This window comes from Lathamus discolor, chromosome 3, assembly GCF_037157495.1.
Source record: "Lathamus discolor isolate bLatDis1 chromosome 3, bLatDis1.hap1, whole genome shotgun sequence".
Lineage (NCBI taxonomy): Eukaryota > Metazoa > Chordata > Aves > Psittaciformes > Psittacidae > Lathamus > Lathamus discolor.
The window spans coordinates 52,818,805-52,840,495 of record NC_088886.1 but is presented as its reverse complement, the minus strand read 5'-3'; positions in this window follow the sequence as shown (position 1 = coordinate 52,840,495).

The window sequence follows — 21,691 nt, the reverse complement described above, 5'->3', positions numbered from 1 at the left end:
ATCCTGTATTACAATGAGTTCATTTAAAGGAAGATAATGCTGATCAGGGAAAGTATGTTTGCAGAATAGTTTGGTAGCATATACACCTGGACACAAACAATGACTAACAGGAGGAAAGAAAACAAGATATGCAGTTTCTAGGAAGATCAGAATCCCATCCCCTTTTGGAGGGGACAACAGCACAACAGCTCTATTTCTTTATGGAATGGAACAAGTTATGGAATCATTATGCTTCTCAGGAATGAAAGGTAGAGGTACTGTGTTTTGTTGAGATTCATTTGGGTAGTTAATAACTGAAAAAAGTAAAGGGAGTGGAGTGTCCTGGAATTGCTGGGATTCATTCAAACTGTGTAGGCCTTGTAGAGCAGCCTTTACCTGAGCAGGTCAGGTGAACAGCAGGCAATATTATTCTCCTGTTCTCAAGGAACTTGCCTGGTCATATGCAAGGTTTTTTTGTGTGCAGGATGCATAATCATACAATTACATGAAGGTTTTTCTCGGGCACAGCAATTATCTCTATGCTATACACTAGTGACATAATAGTCATAACTGAAAGGGGATGATGCTGAAATGACAGCTAGTTTTTATATTGTAACATATGAAGTTTATGTGTGTCATACTTCAGGTTAATTTTTCCTCTGGTGGTTGGTGAAATATCTAACCATGTTTTTATTGTTCTTATTTTCTCGAGCAAAATGTGCTGAACTTTCTAAATGTTGAATTTTCGTTCTGAGTTATTACTGGAAGAAGGAGATAATTGCTTTATCAATAGAAGACACAGTCAGTTGCATTTTGAATACCTTCACATCTAGTCATTTGATCATGCTCTCAGGCAGTTCTGGTTATTGCTTGTGTTTGATTTTGCCATTTACTGAGTTATTAGTAATAGATGTATAATAATAACTTCCTTCATTCAGGAGCGGCCGGGCTTTGAGCCCAGCTCCGAGCACAAGTAAGGCCGTGTTTTGGGTGGATATGCAGAAGGATTGCTGGGAAGGAGGGTGACTGCCCCACAATTCATTCCCCACAATTCATACTTGGCATTGCAGCCAGCTCTGGGGGGTTGTCTCACAGTCCTCAGAGAAGAAAATGAGAAGGTTGTCAAATAGCTGATGATACCCTGCTATTTAGCTCACTCATCCCTTCTCATTGCAGGAGATTAGTTCACTGGGTAGAACAAGTGTTTTTATCTTTCCTAAGGTAAAATCTCAATACCTCTCTTAAATTGTTCCTAAAGACTTGCAGGCAGGGGCAATGGGCATGGGCCCGGGCCCTTCTTTAAAGGGTTCTCACTAACTGGCATTTGGGTTTGCATACCAAAACATCTGTCACTTGTTTGCTTTAGCAGAGTGTATGCTGGTGAAAATAAAGCTTTCTATCTTTTAGATCAAAATCATGCTTTTTGAAAGCATAACCAATGTATTAATTTAGAAAACTTCTGGATATTACTCTGCTATCAGTCTGTATGTCTATACAAATGAGAAAGTCTATTTAAACTGTCAGAGTCCATAGTTGATGTAATAGGGTATCAATATGTGTACTCTCAGCTAGACAAATACTCTTCTGTGGTGATTCAAAGAGCAATAATGAAAAGTAAACCTATTCAAAGTAAATATGAAAGTTTGAAAGCCCTTTAGAAAGTTAAGGGCACTACTTTTTAATAGAATTAAGTTCTAAACATAGGTTTAAAGACCAACCTTTTCCCTCAAGCACAAAATAATTTGAATTAATGTCATATAAGGTGACTGGAGGTACTGGAAAACAATGTCTTAAATAATTTTTGCCCTTTTAGAAAGAATTGGATTTTACATTGTTATTTAACTGCCAGTCTGAGGTTGTGGCAGTACTGTCACTGATTTGGTGGAAGGAACTGCTTAGCATGCTCAGTATGACAGAATCCAGCATCTCAAAAATGACACAAAGTAGTGCTGATCTGGCAGTGATGTGATGGTGTCCTATAAGCGTGGCTTGCTAACTTTCTTTCTTCTCTATTGTGCTCTTCTGCAGTGAATCAATTTAATTTGGATGGTCAAGGTGTAGCTGTTGAAGCTCAGAAGAAAAGTGTTTTTTTGTTTTAATCTTCTATATTTCCAGCACTTAAAAGTTGAAAAATCTTTATGAAAAAAAGAATAGTCAGAAGGCACTGCCTGGTAAAACTTAAGCTATCTGAAAATAAGTACAGAGCTTGGCAACATCATCTATTTTCTGTGGTTAGTCATTCCAGCCTTAGTTATAAATCTGAAAATAAGTGTTGAATTTTCAATATATATCCTAGGCTTTTCTTACTGTTCATGAAACAAAAAGGAAAATAGAGAACAGTCATATAAAGTAAGAGCATGGGATAGAAAGGGAGAGTTTTATCTAATTAAATCATATTTTATAGTGTATGGTTCAAGAATATCAGCCTCTTGCTTGCAAAGCTTCAGCTCCTTCCATTAAAAAATATGAACTATTTAGGAAACCATGAATTTCATTTTTGTAGTTAATAGAAGTTGGAGCTCGTAATAAACCACTTGTAAAGCAGTCACTGCCAGCCAGGTTGCTGTGAATCATAAAATTCTTTTTGAAAGAACTCAGATTTCTTTCAGAAAATGAAGCAGGATGTGCATTCTTTGATCTAAAATGAGTTTACATAGCGAGTTTGGGGATTTTCCCATAGGAAATATCACAACAGCTTCATATCAGAGTTTCATGCCATACATAATACCAACTTTTATTGTATATACCTATTCATTTTATAGTTTTCTAACTATTGTTTCCAGTTATATACATAAAAATATAACCCTCTCACTATTTAGAGTGGACTGATAGATCATATTTTGCTTTTAACATCAGAATAACTTTTAGAATATTAAACATGGAAATGTCTTTTATGCTTCTTTAATTTACTGTGTCAGCACAACTTCAGTAATGTTCTGTGTTAATTTAACTGCAGTCTGCATATGTGAACTAAAAGATGTGTGTTGCTTCAGTAAGTACTGGAACTGTAAATGAGTGGATTCCACATATTTAGTCAAAATTACAGAAGGTGGATGCCACTACACTATTTTTTGGTTCATTTATCTGTTTCATAGGAAATAATTACCATGATACCACCATAGATTTTTAAGAACATGGAAAATTTGTTCCTGGGTCAGACCATTAAACTCCCTTGCCCTAGCGTGCTGTTCCCAGGGTGGAAACATAATCTAGTGTGTTATACTTGACACTTTCTGCAGGCTATTTTCCTTGTGCTATCCCAGCATTTAGTAAGCTGTTTTGGCAGGAAGACTTAAAATCTGAACAACTTCTTTTTTCTTTCAAGGCTATTTACACTGGCCAGGAGTTATTTAATGTCAAGTTAACTATAATTTTGTGTGTTTTACTAGATCTCATTCTACATCACATTACTGGTAAAGACTAGCTTCAGTAATAAAATAGACATTACATTTACTTAAAAACTCTAATAACAGGAACAAAGAAATGAAAATGTAATCTCATTGTTTTCAAACATTTCAAGTAAACGGATGGACCGACATTTCAGAAACATGAAAATACTGGCTGGTTCCTGTCTTGAAGTATAGCCAAATCCTTTGTGCTGGAATCACTTAATACATTTGAGTACATTGAAAATGAGACATATCTCCCTCTAGGAGCCGCTTGTTCTTAAGCAGGAAGAATAAAAATCAGAGAAAGCTACTTTAGCTACTTCCAAAATAACAACATTTATCATTCTTTCCCTCTTGAATAAGGAGTATTTTATTCATTTTCCCAGAAAAGGTTCCTGCTTATGTGTAATATTTAGGCTCTAACATACAGTTAGGAAGTACCATGTTGTGGACCCTTTTATTGACTGGGTCTTCTCAATGGTAAAGAATCAACACAGTGTTCATGGGGTGAGAGAGCTGTGCAGGCTGCATTTTTTGTGTGGCTGAAGGTCTGAAAATGGTTTGGTGTTTTTTGTAGCTGTGCAGTTGGGGGTACAGGGAGCTCAAGAATGTCACTGATAAGCAGACAGATGATAGACTAATGAGCAGAACATCAGAAATCCATGAAAAATAAAGCGAAGGTTTATGCTAGGCTTGTGCACATTAGAATGAGAAGTAGTGCAGAAAATATCCAAACATGATGTGAATATGAGCATGAGTTGATCACATTATGCTTTTAATGACTGGTGTTCATGTGCATGAGCAAACTTGTAAGCAAAATTAAGTTAAACATATGTATGTGATAAGTTGTGGAACATACAGTAACAGGAAAAGTTTTTGATTTAAGAACTGATTACAATATATAAATGTGATGTGTGTATTGGATTGAAGGGAGTTGAGCTGGCCTGAAAGGGTTAGTAAGATATAGGCGAGTACGCTCCTGAAAGGGAACGTTTCGACCTCTTCCTGAACCTCCCTTGGAGTGAGAACAAAAAGAACATAACAACGATGTAAGAACAGATGGTTCAATGCATCTGGCAAGATAAGACAAAATAATCAAAATAATCAAAATAATTAAAATAATTAAAATAATTAAGAATATAATGCACGATCAAGATAATAAATGTCACGCGTAGTTATAAAGTAGCCAAAGAGAAGTAATCAATGTTAGAACAGGATCTTGCCATAGGTAAACAGGATCTAGCTTGATTATAAATTGAGAATCTTGTGTAATAAACTTTGCTACATGCCATCAGAGCTGTAGTCTGTTTCCTTCAGGCGTCCTAATGAGCTGGTCTCTGTCATTGGATTGTTAATATTTATGTACTGGATAGTTCATTTCCCGTAAGAGCTACTGAATTACTTGTACAAAGAATGCACCCTGCTTTCTGCTACTGTTAGCAATTTGTTTAAGTGTGATGTTGCTTTGGTGTGAAGTCATATTTGGCATTCAAAAGTTAAAAGATGGATATAAAACTTGATAATATTTTGATTTTTACATAACAATCTCTCTTGTCACTGTTAATCTTCCTCTCCCAGGGACTGCTGCTTTCACGTTCTGGGATTAGGAAAGAGAAGGAGGAAACTGAATACCAGTGTGTACACATTTTTGTCAGGCTGGAGTTCATCAGTTCCCGGCCCCCACCCTGAACTTGTTGAAGTCTGAGGTCAGGTTGCTCAGCAACAGTCAAGTTATGAGTCTGTCCAAGGATGGCTATTCCACCACCTCCCTCAATACCTGTTTCACTGTTCAACACCAACATGTATCTGCTAGTAAGCAGCCTGAGAAAGACATATCAATCTAGTTTCTCCTTGTTTTTTTCAAGTGGTTTTAACTTTATGGATCTCTTATGGAACTCACTCCTGGGTATTTAGAATTATTTAAATATTTGGAGTGTTTTATGCTATTTACCCTTTTTACTAAATGTCTTCCCTAAACAGGTGTATCCCTATTTCATCTACCCTAAGCAATTCAAAAGATCTTTTCTTTTTTTTTTTTTTTTTTTTCCCACTGGCTTAGTTGGAGGGTGATGGGAACAAACCAACCTCCATTAAAATAGGATTTCCAGACTACTATAAAACTTTGTAGTCATGCAAGCTAAGAGAAGAATAATCAAATGTCATACTTGATGTAATGAGCTGATCACTACAGCAGTTTAAGAGAAAGCTGTCTTCAGATTTTAGCACTAAGGAACTTGCTGTTCTTCAGTTTCCTTGTAGACCCTCATGTGTTAGGTTGCTAATAGATGAAAGCTACTGGAATTCAAGGGGCTTATTAACCAAATCCTGGATGCTTTTTCTCATTTTGTTTTCTTGTTCAGAGTAGTAAGGTGGAATTTTCAGGCCTCTGTTCAATTTACTTTTACATTGTTTGTTAGTGAAGGAAGTTCAGAAAGTATCTATGGCTTTTAATAAGCTATGTGAAGAACATGTAGCAAGAAAAAGGCAGAAATGAATACTGTACGTACTCATTCTGTATGCAAATTTAAGATTCCTGTTGGTGGCTTCTAAACTTTTATTGTTAATGTGCACAAAGTTGCATGACTAAAATCTACAATAAACTACCTTAAACTGAATTTTTATTGATTTTATTCCGAGCACTCTAATTGCTCACAGGAAGCAATACTTGACTTCAAAATGCTTTTCTGAACACAACTTTTTGTACTGGCCATGCCAGGAAAGACTGTGAATGCCTTTTGTGCAGATGTTCAAGAGGCTCCTCTTCTGTTTTCCCTATGACATCAGTCATCACTGCACCCAGTGAGAAGACAGCACTGTTGATTCAGAAGGCTAGTGAAGAGCTAGCAGGGACTACTGTGTCTCCCAAAGACACATCTCAAGGGGAAGGGAAAGAGATGGTTAAGGCAGTCTTCAGTCTCTGCAGTAGGCAGTGAACCTGTGCTATTCCGAGCACAGGAGATAAGCCTTGCAAAAAAGGGTTCTCATGACACCTTTCATTGCTGCATACCATGAACTGGTTTGTTGACTCTAAATGACAATCTTGAAACCTGTTACATTCTCCCAGACTGCAAGTGATGAATTAATACTGATTGGGAATTGAAAATTCCATCACAGATAGTGATGTCATCTCACTAGATGGTGCTACAGAATCATTTTGCTTAGAGAGAACAAAAATGTGCTTTGTGTGATGATGAATGGCTGATTTATTCATCAGGAAAAGCTGAATTAGATGCTAGAATCCAGGTCTGAGAAAGTTATGGGTTTTTCTACTTAAAACTTTTAAATGAATAATTGAATCTGAACTGTAATAAACAATTTGAGAAGAGGAAGAGTTAAAGTAAGAACTAAAAACTATGAATCATCTTTGTATTATATATATAAAATGAAAATAACATGCACTTTCAAAGCTGAGATGAAGGAATTAAAGTCAGAAGGAAAATAAGGACAACCAAGAAATGGAAGGAAAAGGTGAAACCATGCTTCCTGTGAGCAAATATTTCCGACATTTTCAAAGGACTCATATTGCTGCGTTTGCTGTCACCATGATAGCATGAGCTAGTTCACAAACTGGTGGTAGTAGATTATAACATGAAGATTCATTGTCCAACCTTGAAATAGTCTCAATACATGTTAAGCATATATGCGATATTCTCCATAATTTTTACAAATATTCCATATTCCTATTCTTATTGCTCCCCTAGTTGAGGTACTACTAATCAACAGTTGCCCTGGGATAACAAGGTGGAAGTTTTCTGTTGAAAACATGCAAGATGAAATGACAGCTCTGTACTTTAAGCCAGGTCTCTGCAAAACCAATGAATCCCGTGCAATATATAAGGTAAAAAGTCTAGTGTAGACATGGGGGGAAAAAAGTGCTTAGCAGTGTTATTGGAATCATTGAGTATGAGCCTATCAGTTATATTATCTGGTCATGACAGGCGGATAAACTAACAAGTTAAAATATTTGAATGCAGGGCATAAGTACTCATCTGTGCGACCTCAGTGTTCACGGACAGAATAAGACAAATTTGCCAAAAAGGTCCAATAACAAGAATAATATAAACAATTTTCACTGAAAATCCTTAATGATCTGATATACACTACACTGTGTTCTGTATATAGCTACACTCACAATTAGACATAGTTTATAACTTTGAGAAGGAATGCTGCTATGAATGCCTGGTCTTGACTGTGACTCAGTGGCTTCTATGAACCAGGGAGCAATCTAAGGTCCTACTGACTTAAACATGCAAACTATTCAGTGTGTTGCAAATAGTGATTGCTATGCTGTCAGTTCCTGAGAGCACCATGTTGATGTCTTAAGTGTCGCAGAGCAGAACTGGACAAATAATGGACTTTTTTTTTTTTTGCTTTACTGTTGAAACAAAAGGAAGGTAAGAAGAAATTAAGAAAAATGAATCAATCTGAAACATTTTGGGGTGGGTTGTTTTGTGGGTTTTTTTCCTTCTTTTAATTTGATTTTTAAAAGACATTTTGAGTAACACCACCTAGGGAAAAAAATTAGGAATACTTGACTGAGAAGAACTATTTTTAACACTAATATTTATAAAGTTTAATTTGATGTTTTATCTTGGAAGTATAAAAAAAATACTGACATTTCTACAAATTTCATTTGAAAACGGATTACACGCTTTATATAAATAAGCAACATTTTCACAGATAATTCTTGTCCTTGCGAGAAGCCACAGCTCCATCTTGTAGTGAATATGATATTCATTAATGGATATATAGACTGAAGTTACAATGTGAAATGGGTTGTTTGAGATAAAATTGCCAATAGATAGCTAATAATTTTGTAGTATCTTCTTTTATTAGGACTTTTTCATTATTGTGCTTCTATGGCATATGCAAACTGATGCATGACATTATTTTTATGATGACAGAAATGCAGAAGTTATTAGTGTATATGGTGTAATCTTATTGTTTAGTATGTAGCTTTTCTCAAATACTGATCTCTAAAACAAGCATAATTTTTATTGAACAGTTTGAAGCTGCACTTAGTGTTATTGATGTGGTCAGAAATCATAACTATTTGAATTAAATATGAGGTTCTTGTTTCTTTCTGTTAATATGATGTTCCTTTTTAAATCATCTTTTAACAAATAATCTTGCCTTTTTTTTTTTTCCCTGGGTCCATGAAGAACAAGCATTCTCAGCAGAAATTGTTTTGATCTTTGTAAGATGATTTGCATATTATCTATAAGTTATTTGTGTGTGGACAGAATTTATTGAAATTACTGGAATTCATCTAGAAGTTAAGACAAAGCTGCCATGACTTTCAATTCTGATCTAGGGCAGAAAATCAGTAAAATTGGATAGCAGCCTTTATCTAGTTTAAACATCAAGGCTAAATTCAGAATGGTATTCAGTGGTCCAACTATTAGGCTTTGTGTTTCTCTGCCTTAAGAAATCCTTGTCCAGCCTGCACAGATGCTCTGAAAGAATATATTTTCTGCTGGAGAGGAAAAAGGATCCTAGCAGGAGAATAACCTGGTGTTCTGACAGCTCATGTTAAAGGTCTTAAAATTTAGTTTGCTCTCTGCCCTGTGGTGGCTGTCCAACAGGAACAAACCCAACTTCAGAGATCTAACCCATGCTCCTGTGCTGGGACCACACTGCTTCCAACACCCTCCTCCTGGCCAGGTATGGCAGCTTGTTTCATTGTGTGGCAAGTATATTAGCTTGGTGAAAGGACAAGCTTAGTCCTTTGTTTCTCATACAGGTACGGTGATGATTGTAAAAGCATAAAGAGCCTAGCAGAGACCTGAAGTGTAGAGTGTGGAGGTAGGCCAGATTATATTTACTGAAAGAAGTACACCTACCATATGCCGTAGATGGTTTTACTGACCCCAAGCTAAGAATTTGTCTGAAGATTCCAATTAGAAGCCGAATCACATGCCTTCAAAACCCTCTCAAGTCACAGTTTTTTCTCCACAGCCAAAGCATCAAGTTAATGATGCCAAGTGAAGAAGGTAGATATAGCTCAGTTGCTATGGCAAAACTAGAAAGAAGGACACAAAGATGATACAAAAACTATGTCAGCTTCAGAGTCTACTTCAGCTTTCTTTTCTATCTTTCATTTTTTTCCAACCCAGATATTAGAGAGAGAGGGGAAAAAAGGTTATATATCTGTTACTTCTGTGTTACATATATTTCTGTAGTATGATGCAATATATATGTACTGGCATTTAATACAAATTAATAGACTTCTAGAGAATTAATTTTCATTATGAGATTTACTTAAAGTGATTGCCAATTTGGCAGCTTCCTGCAGTGCTTAATATTACATCTGCTTAACAGGCTAGGTGATAATACTCTCTGGGTACAGTTTGCAGTATTTGCTGAACCATGGAGCAAGTGGCTGTCAAAATAAACATATTACCAAAAAGGAATGTTGCAGAACATTTTGTAGGATGTAAAATACCATATCTTCCAGTTTATCAACACACAGATAAGTATGCGGCATTCCATATGTAATACTTAAATAATTCTTTATTGTGGCAAGGGCATATCTTCTGTGGAAGATAAATTTTTGGTCTGTTATAGGCTAGCATCCAGTGTGAATATGATTTCACAATTTTGCTAAAATACCTATATTTCTGAAATAATGAAAGCAAAAGTAGTTGTTTTTCAGCAGTTCTGTGAGTGAAGCATATGTCTAGTAGAGCAAAACAGGAAGTAAAACTAGTGTAATTGCCTAACGTCACATTAAATTTGGAGAACCTGTCTTTCAAATGCATCCCTTGTTTTCAGTACAAAATGCCTAAAGGAGAACATTTAAACTCTGCTCAACCCTCTCTTTATATTTCCTTTCAGACCATTATGGACATGCTACTGTTTTTCACTAATGATTCTAATGTGGGGGACTACATTCAGCTTGGAGTTCTCATTAGAGTTTTGGGTTGCCTCTAACACTTGACATTTTCTGTGTATGGTTTTAGACCATTACTTTACTTCCTACCCCTGAAAGCTTTCACAAACACTGTTGGAGTTAATAGGAGAATTAAGTTAAATCTATTTTTAAAATTATTTGAATACAGGCGATTGAGATGGTTGCTTTGAACTTTTCAGAAGAGATGGTTGTAAGATACCCAAGCTGAATATGTAATGACTTTCAATTTTGTGTCTTCTTTTGACTCAGATCATTGACAAATGCACAGCCTTCAACTATTTGCAGGGGGCTTCACACTGCAACCTTCCTATTACTTGGTTGACTTGTTATTTGTCTTTAAAGTTAAGAAACCAAACAACCAAATAATACAAATTTGTGCTTCCATAGTTCTTTGCAGCACTAAGAGTAATATGTACTTTTTTTGGGGGGGGAGGGGGGAGGATGATGTCTTTGTTTTTTGTGTGTGTGTGGTTTTTTTGTGGTTTTGTGGGTTTTTTTTTTACTTCTTCCTGAAGTGTGTTACTTGGTTGTCTAAAACACTTATTGTGATATTGTAGAAGTTAGTCTCAGGTAAAGATACATCCTGGCATCACAGACTTAATTGCACCGATTAAGCTATAAGTAGGAAATCCCAGAAGATTACCTAGCTGAGAATTCTGATTGGTTCATAAACGGGAATGCCCTGTGGGAGTATCTTGATGAAGTGCTTGAGAATATGAGCACCTAACCCAGAGGGAATGATTCTCCCTGGCTTTGAGCTGCAGATTGCATCAAACAAGGAAGCCAATTGACTTGTCATATGAACGGGTCCTTTGAGCTAAGAAAAATGACACTTTTATCAATGTTTTATATCATGGTTTAAGGAAAACTGGGTGTTCTCTATATAAGCAAAATCTCAAATCTTTGTTGCTTTTGTGAACCATTGGAGGAATTCTAAATAATTCTTTTTCTTCGTTCTGGATTTTCCTTATGTTAAAAATGATCAAAATTTAAGCATGATACTTTCTGCTAGATGTCACTCCCTTTTTCTTTTTTTTTTTTTTCTTTGTTTTTTTAAGACTCTTTCACTACCCTTTTGGAAACTTAAGCTTGCTTTATGTTTTAAGGTAAAGAAGTACTTAAAGCTTATGTTGGTTTTCATGTATTTGGGGCAAGTTCTTACCAGTTCTCCATTAATTTTTTGCCTTGCTTTGAATTTCTGGTAAAAGTTGGCCTTCAGCATCATGTACTTTTTTCGGAGTTCTTAACATTCTAAATGTAATCTTACTTTATAATCTTTCTACCACAAAAAGAGAACAAGTATATGTGATTGTTTTCTATTTCTTGCATTCTGAGAGTGTTAACTTCCTGGACTTTATGTTCCATCTTTAGAGGCTTTCACCTTTCCTTTTACTTGAGTGGACCTAAATGAGTGGTATTCATTTACAGTCTTATTTAGTGTCCTACTGCTTAGCTCGCAGACTTGCAAAACTTAAGGCAAAGGACATGTAAAACGTAGGTTGTGTTACGAGTTAATATATATTTTTTTTATTTTTTTTTTTTTAGAAATCTATTTTTTTCTATCTCTAGTGTAGAGTGGTAGAATTTTAATTAACTGTAGAAGTTCTTTGACCTTGCTCAAGTGTGCCATCATTTGTATCTAAATTGAGACTGCCCTAATGTTTTTAATGTTGTTAAACCTATTGCTGGTCACCTAGGAACTACTTTTCTTTGTGGCTGGTAAGTGTTTTCCTTATAAACAGGTATTGTATACGCTTACTAACTTGTGAGCACATGCATTACCTTACAGTAATCAAACAAGCATGAGAAACCTGTGGATCAGTCTGGTGGTCACCAAAACTGAGTGAGTAGCATGGACTGACAGGCCAAATGTGGACAAAACATCAAACAGAATTACGACATTGGAAATCTTAAGTCGGAATGTGTGAGATGTGGTTGCACAATATGCATCCATGTAATCCATTTCATGTTTCTGATTTCTCTCCTCTTAAACAGGAATTTAAACAGAACAAAAATAAAGTTGATGCAGATAATGAGCTATATGGACACAAGTGATTAGGACGACTAAATCTCCATTGGAAGTGGGGTACCTGCAATAATGTAAATTAAGAATGTAATTTTAAAAAAGATGAAATGACAAGTGATTTGTAGGTTTCATAGAAAATGCAGTCAAGCATAAACTCTTTTCCATGCAGTATAAAATACTTGACACCTGACAGACTCTGTGTCTATTGCCTGATTTTATTTCTTTTTTTGTATTCTTATTGTATTTTTTTTTCATCCTCTGGACTTTCTATTACTTCAGTGAATTACCACAAAGGCAGTGAGCGACTTTTATAACATGACAATTATATACTTTTTTATATTTTTACTAAAGAAAATAAACAAATAGCTATCATAAGCTTCATTGAGAATCAGGAATAATCTTCCTGTGTATAAGACAGAGTATTGACCAAAATGAATGGCTTTAGTTATGTTAGGGAATTCTAGTCATCTTTGAAAAAGTAAAATAAGAAAATTGGAGAAAATACGAGCCCAAACTATCTTCAGGTTGGCATGGTATTTACTGCTTTCATGGGCTGTTAGACCTTTCACTGGAGGTTGGAATATGGCTACTCAGAATTGCACTGGCATCTGACAGTTCTGGGCTGCTGTTCCAGAAACCAGCTCTGCCAAGCACTGCAGCTGTATTCTACCCAGGCTACAAGCTCTCCAGTCCAGCCTATAAGGGGGAGTGGTGGTTCTTTCCATAGTTATAGTAGCTGTTGTGAACTGGTTGTGAATGTTTCACCATGAAAATTAGTACGTACCATGTCCCAGTCAAACAAAGCCTGAATTAGCATGTTAAAATGTACATGCATCAACATAACACTTAAGAATAAATGAAGTAATTTTTAAATATATTTGTTTTTAATTCTAGGTTATGCTGTTTCTTTGATCCATTGCCTAGAGCTATCAAAGTAATAATGCAGTAGCAGAATGCTTCAAAGGCACCACTTTCTACTTAGCTATAGTTATGCAAAATAGTAAGTGGGATTTAGATGGCTACTCTTGCCACTGTTCATTTGGCAGCTTGGAGTCTTCTTTCAAGACGGGTAAAAGTTTCTAGATCTGCCATTTGTTTTTCTCAGTTACCAAATATAGAGATGATGAATAAGGGTGGTGGTTTCGTTATGTGCCCACTGGTGGTCTTTTGTCTTGAGTTTCACTGACAAAAGATGTTAGTCTGCGCATGTTTATAATCTTGCTTCAGGCCTTGTCATAATCATCTTTTACAGCACTTGGGACAAAGAATAAAATATATATAAAAATTAAATAACCAGTGATTTGCTGTAAAAATTATAACCTTTTATTCCTAGAAAGCATGGCTGCATGATAGACACAGACATTGATATCTGTGAGGGAGAAAAGAGTGTTTAAATGACCCAATGAAGACTTCTATGCTGTCTATGACAGTAGTCCTGGTGGTATGGTATCTGTATTGATTTTGGGAGGTGTCATGGTTTGAACAAAGTCAGCCATAAACCACGCAGCTCGTCCTCTCACTCCCCTCCTTCTTTCCCTCCCTCTACCCCTGGTGGGATGGAGAGGAGAATCAAAAAGAATGCAACTCCCACGGGTTGAGATAAGAACAGTTTAGTAACTAAGGTATAACACAAATCACTACTGCTACTACCAATAATAATAATGATAAGGGAAATAACAAGGGAAGAGAATACAACACCTCAACACCAGCTGATCAATAACTTGCCCCACTCCCCCTAGCTGAGCACTGACTGATACCTCATCAAACCCTGCAGTCAACTAGCCCTTCTGGGTAACTCTCGGTTACATCCTGGGCATGATGTGCTGTGGTATGGAATACCTCTTTGGTTAGTTTGCGTCAGGTGTCCTGCCTCTGCTTCCTCCCAGCTTCCCCTCCTCCCTGGCAGAGCATGAGGCTCAGAAAGTCCCTGGCCAGACCAAACATTTGAGCAGCAACTAAAAACATCAGCATTATCAACACTGTTCACAGGCCAAAAATAAAAAACACAGCACTGCACCAGCCACCAAGGAGGAAAAAAAATGACTGCTACTGCTGAACCCAGGACAGGAGATTGCAGAAATGATGAACAAAATTAAAACGGAATTGGTAAAATAACAAAAAATTAAAATTTGGGGAGTTAAGTGGTAAGCAAAATGAAAATAAGACATTCATTCACAGAAAGCATGGGCATCATGCTTCTACGATATTTTTTTTCTGCAGTTTTAGTGAGTCAGATTCATTACAATGAAGACGAGGAGTGTCTCTATAGGAACTGGGCCAGTCTGATTTACAGGTGTGTTGTCTTCAGGCTAGTGAAATCAGTCACTTAGGTTTGTTTTTTGTCATCTCAAAATACAGTAGGATGTTTTTCTCTAGCTAGAATTTAATTTAAGTGGGTTTTATACTAATAATTGCCAAAAACATCTTTTTGAAGGGTTCTTGGCACCTCTTGAAATTGCATTGCAACATGTAGAGTGATAGGCATTCTGAGCACGTTTAAGGATTTCAGAAGGAAATGAAGGCTGCTTGGAGACCTCATAGCAGCCTTCCAGTATCTAAAGGGGCCTGTAAGGCTGGGGAGGGACCTTCATTAGGGAATGTAGTGATAGGACAAGGGGCAGCAGGTTAAAACTTAAACAAGGGAAGTTTATATTGGATATAAGGAGAAAGTTCTTTACTGTAAGGGTGGTGAGGCACTGGAATGGGTTGCTGTGATAAACACATAAATGAGTTCGTATTTCACAGTTGCCCGGGGAACCTGTGAATGTTCCATCCCTGGTGGTGTTCAAGGCCAGACTGGACAAAGCCTTGGGTGGCATGATTTACTGTGAGGTGTTCCTGCCTATGGCAGGGGTGTTGGAACTAGATGACCTTAAGGTCCTTTCCAACCTTAACTATTCTATGATTGTTTCCATTGCTTTAAGATTTTGTTGGGGTTTTTTTTGTGTTTGTTTTTAGGGAAGTTCTTTTTTGATGTGTGTGGTCCTGTTTTTGTGTTTGTTTTTTTTTTTTTTTAACATTCCACTGATGCTGAATGCAACATAGTGTGCACAAAACAGGATACAGGAATCCTGTTTTCTGCTGTGGTTTTCCATTACAGCTTTATTTATAGGAGTTGTGCCTGAATTTGACCATGTGTCATGAACATTTCATTTGTGTCTGTAAATTGTCAAGTTAAGGATACAGATTAGCTCTAAGCTAACTCCAAGCCTGACATCCTCTTAGAGTTAAATCCTATGTATTGCAGGACGTATGACATTTTAAAGACAGGTTTGAGCTGTATGTTAGTGTACAAACCATAAATTTTGAGAAGTATTTTGTATATGATGTTTGTATAAATAAGAAAGAGAATGCGTGGATTGAAATCCATAGACACTATCCACATTTCATAGAGTATGCCTATTCTTCATAGTCTGAACAAGTTGTTGACTTAATCGTTCATCTAGCTGTAACATTTCTTTATCTTTCTTCTTCCTGAGATGTTCTAGTGTCAATGGTTATGATACGCTATTTATTTAACTTAATTTATTATAATGACATTCAGCCTGTCTGAAGGTGAAATTGTAAAAAAAAAAATAATAATTGGGAAGCACAACTGTAACCCCTCAACTCCTCAAAAATAATTTGACCTTTAGATGAGGCATTTTAAATATAATTTATTTTACAAATATTCAGATTCATCAACATAATTAAATTCCTGCTTTCTACTCAGTCACATGGATCTTGATCCTGTGATAATATATAACTTTATGCAGCCTTCTAGTGACCAGTCTTCAGATCAATCTCATTCCATGAGTGAGGTTGGTAAAGAGCATGCTTATGAAACGTTTCAACTTGTTTACCTGATCAGTTCAATAGTTAAAATCAACAGAAGTTTGATTTGAATAGTACAATAATTTTTTATCAGAATGTCATTGCTGTCATTGTATCACATCTACTGTAGAGGTAATATCAAAAGATAAATAGATTTTGGAAGGAAACTGTAATATCTATATTGATATGAAAATTGGTGATCTTTATTGGAAAATATGCAATTCTTTAGTTTGCAATAAAACACATTAATACTTCCTTACATTTAGGAAACAGCAGATTGATATTTTAACACAGCTGGTTTTGAACAGTTTTCTGTATAATTTGAAGGCACATTCAGATTTTTTTTTTTTCCTGGTTTTAAAGAATGACAGCAAAAGCACCTTTATCTGACATTTAGGATGATTAAATTTTGAAAAATCACTTGGCATATTCAGTATGACTCCACAGGGTACTCTTGCTTTATAAGGCAATGGATCATGTTAGCTTAACTTATATTTAAGATTTGCCAGCCTGATATTATTGTGTTAGGCAGTATTGCTGAAATGGAAACATAAAATTTTGCTGCCAGGAGGTCAAGTCTGTGTCTGCCCTGTGCTATAAATTAGTTCCATAAAGTTTTAAAATGCAGTATTTACTCTATCCCAACTAATGGTATAAGGCAGCAAATTGTGCTCAAATATATCAGATTAAACCCCAGGTCAAAGATATATGCCTTTCTTTTTTGTCACCTTATAGGCTATACAAGATACACTGCTATTTTAAAAAGAAAATTAACTTTAATTGAATATATTTTCAAATACGAATTATTTTATGGGTTTTGGTTTTGTTGCTTTTTTTTTTTTTTGGTTTGGTTTCGTGTTTTGCCTCTTTTTTTTTTTTTTTAATAATCCATGAGTCTGATATAGAAACAGATTTGGATTATAAAAACTTTTTCATCTGGATTCCTGTACTGGTTTCAGCTGCATTAATTTTCTTCCTAAATTGTAATGTGTACTTGGTGTCTTAAAAGGGTGAGTTCAAAGCAATGCTATAGGCTAGGGAAAAAATAAGATTATATATTCTATAATTTAAAGAAATCATGGATCTGTATTTCTATTGAGAAATCATGACCATATTCATTGGCCCCAAAATTGTATTAAACTCTCTGCTTTTCTGTGCTTAAACATCTGAGGATGCTAGCTGATGCCGTTGTGCTGGGATTGTGGTGCAGTGCTCTGTATGGCACCTTGGTACAGCTTCTTTTGTTGTTTCGGCCTTTGCCTTCTGAGGATAGGAGGGATAAAGCCAGCACGGAGATTCCTGCAGATCCCCCTTGCATGCCTGCTTTGAGGCAGCTGTAAATGCCATTTCAAGTTTCCTAGTTTTCTTTTCTCCACAATAGGAACCTGTTGTGGTCCTTGATTGAGTAAAAATAGCTTCTGTTAACCATGCAACCTTTGAGGGTCATGGAAAATACTTTTTTCATCAAAAGAGGGACTCGAGTGTTTCTGAAAGCTGGGATTTGGGCACTTGTCTTTGTCCTGAGAAACAGACTTACTGGGTTAAGAGAATGCTAGGTTCACAGCTTTTCTAATTGCAAAGATGTATCCTTTGCAGTATATTCGTGGAACAGAGAATCTAGTAAGTAATTTGATTGCAGTACTGTAGCAAAAAGGACAAGGAGCGCAGAAGTTAAAGTGAAGCAAATGGTCTCAGAATCTTCAGGTCAGGAAAATTCTTTTAGCAGGTGTCTCTTTTCCATTGTCTTTTTCCCTGTGTATGTACAGATTTAATAATTTTGAGACAATTGACTGTCATATAGCACCTAGGCCATTTTTATAGTATCATATTAAGAATTTTATTGCTTAAGTGAAAGGTTAATCAAGTGAACTGCTCCAGCTTAGGTGTGCCAGTCTTGGGGTGGAAGGAGACAGGACTCTTGCTGCTTGCTGCAAAATGCACAGGAACCTGAGAAGCACACAGAATGTGCTCCCCTACTAATTGCAGTGGCTGTATTGGGAGGTTTACTCAAATTTTGGTAGCTGAAAGACTGAATAAATTGTACTGAAGCCTTGCAGGTTCTGTTCTCCGATGAGGTGTACAGCGAGGAGTCTGGTTGGCTGGGTTTAGAAGGCTGTAAGAAAGCATGGGGCAGAACATGGAGACTGAAGTGGTGAGTACTGTACCACAACGCCCTCCTCTGCTCATGTGTCTGGTTTGAAATGGCAAAACACGTTGTCCCCAAGAGACATATTTTGATGATGATTTTCAAAACTAAAGGAATTAAAGCAGTGCTATGCCTGCAAAACTGAGAAAAAACACTCAGATGTCTGTAAGTGCTCCCAACAAAGGTGCTGACACAGATTTGAATGAATGGATTTTCTCCCTCCTGACAACAGTAATGATGATGATTTAAGTCTGCACATGCAGTGGCAAACAATTTGCAATCTAATCAAATATTATGAATTAGCTGAACTAATAGATTGGTTATAAGGCATTTCAAATCTGTATTAATGCCTGTTGTTTGTCATATTTGGCTGGGAAAGACAGACATGGGGAATGTTTTCCAAAGTGTCTGATGTGCATTCATTAGAGCCAGTGATTGTGTGGAGACTCAGATTGTGCAGTGAAAATGAGCTGCAGCTCGGGCAGTGACCTCTCTCTGACTTGTTTTTTCCACGTGTTTTCTGAACAGCACAGAACCTGGGTTGACAAATTACCTAGAAATTTACAGTGCACTAATAAATTAATGTCTGCTTTGCATTATAGTTATTTACAAATCAATTCAAGAATTGGAGTCCTTCAGTTGCAGAGTTCCCAGCAGTTTCATTGCTGGTCTGTTCACTGTTTTGCTTTCTTTGTGAGTTTTTTCTGGGAAACATGGCAAATTAAACTGAAACTAAAATATGAGATTTCAGAGAAGGTGCCTATCAGTAAAGTAAAAGATAAAGCCTGGAGAGTCATGCAAACATTTCAAAGAAGCTGAGCATTAATCAAGTTATAAAATGTTGAAGAAATGTATTTATCTGATTGCTTGTAACATCTCTTATTAGTTAATTAAATATCCTGAAGGATCAATACACTTTTTATGAAAGCTTGTACACTGAAATAATTAAAAATAAATTACAATTTCACAAATAGGCAGCCATTAAGACAGGCACTAACCAAAACTGAAATCCTCTTCTCCCAGCCCCCGAATTGGTGTCTGTACAAACTGGTGAACTTGAATCTTACAAATATTGCCAGTTTGGTTTTTAGTTTCCTTTGCCTTTTGATTTCAAAGTCTGGATCATATTTTAAAGCTTATTTCATCTAAGAAAAGGTAGCTCATGTAGTTGCGTGCCTCTGGAGGCCATGAATCTGAGATGAATACAGAGTACCACAAAGCTTTTGTGATAAAATCAAGAAAAATGGCCAGAAATGCTGAACGTCTCTAGTGCATTGCAGTCGTCCTAAATATACTCTTCGGCTACTCTGAGTTAAAGTGGTAATTGCTCAGACTGGGTGTCCTAGCCTTAAAACATGGCAATAAATGTGTTTTGGCATTGTCTCAGCAACAGTTACATAGTAGTTCCACGCTGTGGCCCTCATTTTGTATGAGCCAAGAATTCATGAGATATAGAAGAGGCAACTTTATCTCAATCTACAAAGCAGCTGCTTTGGGCCAGCCGTGCAGATTATTTTGTGTTGCTTTGCAGAACAGTCATCTTCCAAACTGTTACTTGCCAATGTTTTTGTATGTTTTCAGTCAACACTTTGAAGGAGGCTAACATTAATGGCCAGTCAGTAATTGGCATGTGCTAACATAACATTAGAATTGAATTTATGTAACTTGGTTGATTAAGTTGTGTCAAACAGAATAGACAAATGAAGTACATATAAATTAGGGTATTGCCAACTCTGAATGAACATATCAACAGTCTAATTTGAAATGGTTTTTGTATTAGGGTTTGCTTTTTTTTTTTAACCCAATAATGTGTATTTGTATTTTATAAGCTTATTTAGCAAGTACTGATGCACTTTTAGCATTGAGTCTGATACAGAGGAATGGTTCAAATGGCTGAATTTAATAGTGAGATACATTTTTTAGTTATAACTATTATACCTACGCAGAGATAAAGCATGTCCTGTGCTTTGTTAAAAAAAAAAAAAAATCAGTTTTCTGTACCCATGACCAGCAGAGTCTAAAAAATCACTTGGTTAAGAGACATTGTTGGATCACGTGCCAAAATCTTGATGTCTGTTCACCTCTCTCGAAAGCTGCTGTAGCTTGTACCAGCTTGACTTATTTCTCAAGGGTTTGTTTGTCCACTTGTTCCCGATACACATGATGTTGGAGGCATCTTGCAGGATTTAAAAAAAAAATAAATAAATCAGCCATGTTCCAACATTTATCTGTTACAAAAGGAAAAGAGGGACAAGTGGCTGAATCATTTGAACATACTTATTTGTATCTCTTAACCAGATCTATAAATGCCAAAGAATGGTATTTAAAGCACAGTTAAATAGATTAAAATATCTGATTATGTATTGGAGGAAGCACTATAACCCTTTAAAACTGCCGCTTTCCCAGTTGCCTTTTGTTTTCCACACTCAACTTGTCAAACATGTCTTTTTAGGAGTGCTGAACAGAAAGTACTGCCAGGTATCTTGCCAGATGCCTTCAATAGCATGTATAAAATTCCTTTAGATTTGGGATGCCAGAGCACAGGTAAAGTGTGTGAGAAAAATCCTTTAGCTTATTCCCTGTTACTGAAGAGGTAAAACTGTACATAGTAGGAGCACTACTGAAAAATGCTGGTGACTTGAGAAATCAGTAACTTCTGTATTCTTTTCATGTCAGGTGCTTTTGCTTGGGTTATATGATCAACTACTGTCTGCTTTGCAATGTATTCTGTGTTATGTAGTATGGCACTAGAAGTGACACGACAGTTATTTGCTGTTAGAATTTGAATCCTAAGGAAACAATTTTGTAGTCTTCAGTGCGAACAGTAAATGACAGGCACCCAGGGTTTTTTCTTCGCTCTTACATTTCATGTTTCAAGTGTCTGTTTTGTTTTAAAATATGAATATAAATTTGGGGAATGAATTAATAAGGTTTGGGGATCCACAGTTCTCTGTGTTATATCATATCCATCGTAACAGTTTATTAACCCCAGGACTCAACTTGCCTTTAGGAAAGAAAGTTATCTGTCTTGTCTGAGAAATACTTAAAGCAGCCCAGAAAACTATACTGTGGTCTATCTTTCTAGGAAAAAAAAAAGAAAAATCATCACATTTTCTGTTTTGTGTGGAGGCTTTTCTGACTGCTCTGCAGTGCCTCACTGTGTAAATGCAGTAGTACTTTATTTCTGAACAAATGTTCTGTCATCGATATGTAAGTAATGAGGCTACATTATCTTTATAGTGTCCAGCAACAAAACACCCACTAAGATATTTTAAAAGATACATATATTTAATTTATTTCTTTTTGCTCATGTTAATTTTTTTATGTGGGAGCATCAACTCACTAAGGATGCTAAAAGATTGGGCTGAGTATGAACTGTGGGTATTGTTCTAACTTTTCTTCAACCCATGATTTATAATAAATAT